Here is a 6,017-nt window from a genome sequence, read left to right as displayed (position 1 = left end):
ATGCGCCCGACAGGGATCCACCTGGCATACCCACCAGGGGCGATGCTCTGCCCATCTGGGGCGTTGCTCTGCTGCAACCAGAGCCATTCCAGAGCCTGAGGCAGAGGCCACAGAGCCATCCTCAGTGCCCGGGCCAATTCCGCTCCAGTGGAGCCACGGCTGCGGGAGGGGAAGAGAGAGACAGAGAGGAAGGAGAGGGGGAGGGGTGGAGAAGCAGATGGGCGCTTCTCCAGTGTGCCCTGGCTGCAAATCGAACCTGGGACTCCTGCACGCCAGGTCGACGCTCTACCACTGAGCCAACTGGCCAGGGCCAGCATGATTGTTAAAGGACAAAATTCAACCAAGTAAATTTGAAGGTCTAATTGGCTTTATTAAGCGATTTATCAGTTGGGCAGCAACCCATCTAGTAACTAGAACGGTGCTCGAAGAGTTGTACAAAATGAAAGTTTTTACAAAATTTTTAAAGTTTAAGAATAGTTGATATACAATCTTACATTGGTTATATTAGTTTCAAGTGAGTAATATAGTGATTTTACATCAGAATAGAAGGTTTCTGTAGGAAGAGGGTGTCATGGGAGCTATTAACAGTTGAAGAGAATTATTTTTTGACCAGGACATCCTTTGGAGAAGAGAATGGCAAGGATTTTAATTATGCAGATTGCTTCTTCTTTCTATGGTGGGATGGAGAGGGCCCACATGACAGATGACCTTACTGGTGTTGACCAGAAAATTCCAGACTGGTTGGTTAAGGTTATATTTCTGGGTGAGAAAGAAACAGCAATTAGGTCATATATTAAATCTAAGTTTGATGCCATGGACTTTAAGCACAAGTGATGCCATTTTGGGCCTGTGGTTTTCTCTTTCACATGGTTTATCAAAGCAAGAAGCAGAATTTAGGGGAAAAAACTAAGTAAGGACTTTCTAAGGTCAATAAAACCTCTATTTTTTTCTCTCAACCACAAACTGGTGGTTGGCAATGAAGTTGAGAAGTAGCAATAATTGCTTGTTTAAGTCCTTGTATAAAATTGTATATTAATTAAAACATAATTTTGAAAACCTTTTGCAATTTACCTTCAGAGTACATTTTTGTTTCTTGTTTGCTTTGATCTTTGCCAGCAGCTGACCCAACTGTTCCGCATTGGGAGGAAGTCAACATCTTTGTGTCTCTGGGGGTTGGGGTCTGCCATAACGAGGTGAACAGAGGACCGGGTAAATAATTTTTAATTATTTAAAATTCAAAACAAGAGCTAATAAAAGAAAAGGGACTTGATGAGTTAATCTTTTCCCCACAGGAAGGCACAGTCTCAGGACCTGGCTCACCTAATTCTACTGATGACTCAACTCTCAAAACCGCCCCATTTCGGAAAGGGCATCACGTGATAACAGTAAGTTACACATGGAACAGGGAGAGATGGCCCCGTGGTGCTGTATTGAAACCAGTGTTTTACCACCTTTTCTGTCCGTAATGTCTCAGATATGTCAGATTAGGTCAACATAAAGAGCTGCACTTTTCTGATGAGTAACATTTGAAGATTTAATTGGCTTTATTAAAGGATTCATGGGTCGGGCAGAATCCCATTCAGCAACTAGAAGGGAGTCCCACCAAGTGGCAGAAAATGAAACTTTTTAAAGATGGGGCGAGGATGAGGGTGAGGGTAGAAATTATCAGCAAAGAATGCATTGTTTCAGTTCATGCACAAACCGTTAACGGGGACTTCACCTCCTTGTACTGACCAGGAAGTTCCAGGTTGGCTGGTTAAAGGTTACATTTCTGGGGAAGGCTGAAACTATAATTAGGTTAGGTATTAAGTCTTGGTTTACTGATCTGGAACCTTAACCCAAGTGACTTCATTAAGGGCCTGTTGTCTCCCTTTTTAAAAACAGCCTTAAGGGGCTACAATGCCAGGACAGGACTTCCAACGAGAAATAGAAACGTAACACCATCCGTGTGGCATCTGTATTTTCAGGGCTTTGTGTGCAGGTTATGTGTGTTACATACGGATATATGTAATGCCACTAGGCCAGACTCCATTGGTTTTGCTTCTAGTTGTGATATTTATGTATTTTTATTATCTTACTGGTCTCACATAGGACAAAACTTCTAGAATTTAATATTAGTCTGTGACACATGTAAACTTGAAATAGAATTGAGCTTTTAAGATCAAGCTGTTTACTAGGTGACACAATTTTCTAACATGACAGTATTTAGCAGAGTATACCCTCTAAATTTTCTTTATTGTATTTCTGTGTTCAAACTTTTTTTTTTTGGGGGGGGGGTTGCCCTGTGGTGGCGCAGTTGATAAAACGTCAACCTGGAACACTGAGGCCACTGGTTTGGAACCTTGGGCTTGCCTGGTCAAGGCACATATGGGAGTTGATGCTTCCAGCTCCTCCCCCTGTTCTCTCTCTCTCTCTCTCTCTCTCTCTCTCTCTCTATCCCTCTCACTTCTCTCTCCTCTCTAAAATGAATAAATAATAATGAAAAAGAGTGGCAGGTGTATTAAAAAACATTTTTGGGGATAAGGCTCTGATATTAATGAGCAATTTTATTTACATATCATATACATTTATAAATTATTTAAATGCATCCTGGTAGTATTTTATTATGCAATCAAAAGATACATAAAGCAATACATTCTAAAAGGATGAGGTAAAAACATTTTGTATATGCATTGAAGCTCTAGTCTTCTTGCCTGTCCTGGGGTCTGTGCTCTCTGCTTGGACTCCGCTAAGGTTCACAGACCCAGAATTACATCCACCTTCCCCAGAGCTGTGTAAACAAGAACAGGAACCAACATCATCATTCCGGAGGGAGCTTTGCAGAGTCTGCTGTCCAACTGCTTGATTTTTAGGCACAATTATGATATTATTTCTAAGGCAAAAATTAATTCTATGTAGTTCTCAAAGGTCTAGATTTTAAAAGAACTTTCTCAATCATGTGTGGGAGTCGTTATCCCAAACAACTGGAAAACCTCATAAGTGGTGACATCACTCTGTGATTCATGCTCTGCTGTGTGGCCTTCTGTCTCCATGGAATCAAATATTTGCTTGAGAGCTGGTGATGCCCAGGACCTGGGGGAAACGTGTCTCTGTCCAGGATCCCCGCTCTCTAGCCTGAGTCACAGACACACAAAACCAGGGAATGGTTAGAGACACGCCTAAGATGAAGGATGGAACCTACTCATAGAAGTGGCTTCATTGGGTCACTCTCTGGTGGTGCCTGGAGCCACTCCTAATCCCCAACTAGACTGCATGGAACTGAATGGAAAGGTACATTCATTTATTTTTCTTCATGATAATTTGAAACTAACCTAAGCACAGCTTGTTCAGATGAGGAACAGACAGGGCATTTATTTAAATCAGCACTGAGAGCCAGAGAGGAAACTTGTGCGCCTAATATTTCCATTTGCTAATGATTGTGTCCAGGCCTTGTTGCCATGGCTCCTGAGAGCTTCACCCAGGCACCAGGCCGGGCTGGGTCCCTTGGGATGCCGGCTCGGCTCGCAGGCGACCCTCGTTTGGCATCTTTCTCTTTGCCAAGGCTGTTCACTCCTCACTTGTCCAGGGACAATTTTCCTTTATTTCATTTTTATTTATTTTTTATTTTTAGTAGAGTTCAGAATGCTCTGCTGTGTTTTCACAGACATCACTTCATTTGATCTGCATCATCCTCCAGGATATATGGAATAGGTTGTTGGTGTTTCTGTTTGATCAATAAAGAAAGAGAGGCCCTGGCCGGTTGGCTCAGTGGTAGAGCATCGGCCTGGCATGTGGGGGACCCGGGTTCGATTCCCGGCCAGGGCACATAGGAGAAGCGCCCATCTGCTTCTCCACCCCCACCCCCTCCTTCCTCTCTGTCTCTCTCTTCCCCTCCCGCAGCCAAGGCTCCATTGGAGCAAAGATGGCCTGGGCACTGGGGATGGCTCCTTGGCCTCTGCCCCAGGCACTAGAGTGGCTCTGGTCGCAGCAGAGTGACGCCCTGGAGGGGCAGAGCATCGCCCCCTGGTGGGCAGAGCGTCGCCCCTGGTGGGCGTGCCGGGTGGATCCTGGTCGGGCGCATGCGGGAGTCTGTCTGACTGTCTCTCCCCGTTTCCAGCTTCAGAAAAATACAAAAAAAAATAATAATAATAATAAATAAAAAAAAATAAAGAAAGAGAGCCTCAGAGAAATTAGACGACTTCAATAAGCTGCAGAGTTGGGAGAACACCGGTCCCTTGACTTCTCCCCAAAGAATCAGAAAACCTATAGCACAGGAAGTGTATTTTGTTATAGTGCTAAGTGAATTTACAGTAATTGTAGTTTAGTTTTCTTTCTTTCTTTTTTTATTTCATCTAAATACGTTGCAACTCACCTATTGCTGTCCTGGGGCTCACTCAGGTGTAGTTGCCAATGCCTTGGCTGCATTTGTATCCCTCCTCCCCATAGAACTACTAACCCCAGGGCTAGTAGATGGAATATAAAGTGTTTAGTGCCATCTTAAGAAGCCCCCTTTTATTTTATTTTATTTTTATGACAGAGATAGAGAGACAGAGAGAGGGACAGATAGGCAGGAAGGAAGAAAGATGAGAAGCATCAATTCTTCATTGTGGCACTTTGCTTTCTCATATGTGCCTTGACCAGGGGGCTCCAGCAGAGCATGTGACCCCTTGCTCAAGGCAGCGACCTTGGACTTCAAGCCAGCGACCCCGTGCTCAAGCCAAGTGAGCCTGTTCTCAAGCTGACAACCTCAGGGTGTCCAACCTGGGTCCTCAGCATCCCAGTTCAACACTCTATCCACGGTGCCACAGCCTGGTCAGGCGAGAAGCCTCCTTTTAAATAAACCATTGCCTTCATATTGCCTTGGAAATGTGTCTTTCACTAGAGAGAATGTTTAGCTGCCTTGTGGAGGGACTATAGATCTATACATCCTCTTGCCACTGGCTGTCACAAAGATAAAGTTGACAGCTTAAGGGATCACCCATCTAAGTGAGATACTCAAGTCAACAAACAGCTTATACACTCAGTCATGGTGCTCTACCTTACGGGGCAGTTTTGTGGGAGAAAGTGAATAGTTTCCCACCTGCTTCCTAAGTCAAGATGCCTCTGACTCTGTCTGCTTCGGTGTTTGTCTCCTTGCGCCTGGAAAGGTCTCTTTCTCTACATCTGCGTCCAGCTCTCTGTCTTCATTTTGTTCTCCCTGTATTTCCCTTCTTTGTTTCTCTCTCATTTTCTTTTATGCTGTCACCTTGCTTTTCTATAAACACACAGTTATCACTAACAGGTTAAAGATCATATGAACAATGAGGAAAATTTAGAAGAGTTTCCTTTAAGAGTTTTTAATCATTCTCTGTGCGTGAGACTGAAATTTATTTATCGACATGTTATATCCTTAACCCGAGACCCAAGTGTATATCTGAAATATACTTGTGTCTTGTTCATAGTACTTCTCCTGCATATAAGTGCTCTGATGTATTGCTTTCCAAATATCTCTGCAATTTTAGATCACAGATATTGGCCTATATAGGTAGCAATAGAAGCCTGCAAAACATGCTCTTTCCCTGGTCTGGCTGCAGTAAAGGGAGAGGCCAGCAGGTGTCAGTCTCGCTCAGTAGAACAGCTGAGAACCGCTTCTTTGCGGTTTGTCTTTAAGACTGTTTGCTTTCTTTCTTTTCTTTTTTTCTTTCTTTCTTTCTTTTTTTTTTGAACGAAGTTTTGAAGAACCAAAGTTAGGCTCTTCCTTGTTCTAAGAAAACTCTGGGTTGGTTTAAAGAGAAAGTATGTAGATCGTCTCCCTTCCAAGTACTAACTAGCCCCAATCGTGCTTAGCTTCCGAGATCAGACAAGATCAGGTAGACAAAAGTAGATCATCGCAATCCTTTCACACACCCACAGTGGCGTCCTGGTTGACTTTTTGTTAAAAATGCAGTTATTGGATTGAGCTGTAACCTCATTGTTGTCTGGGCATCTGAGCATCAGGAAATAGGTAATTTAAATTTTATTTTTACTTGCAGGGTGATTGACTTACGATAGAAACCAGA

This window comes from Saccopteryx leptura, chromosome 1 (assembly GCF_036850995.1).
Source record: "Saccopteryx leptura isolate mSacLep1 chromosome 1, mSacLep1_pri_phased_curated, whole genome shotgun sequence".
NCBI lineage: Eukaryota > Metazoa > Chordata > Mammalia > Chiroptera > Emballonuridae > Saccopteryx > Saccopteryx leptura.
This window is presented reverse-complemented; position numbering follows the sequence as displayed.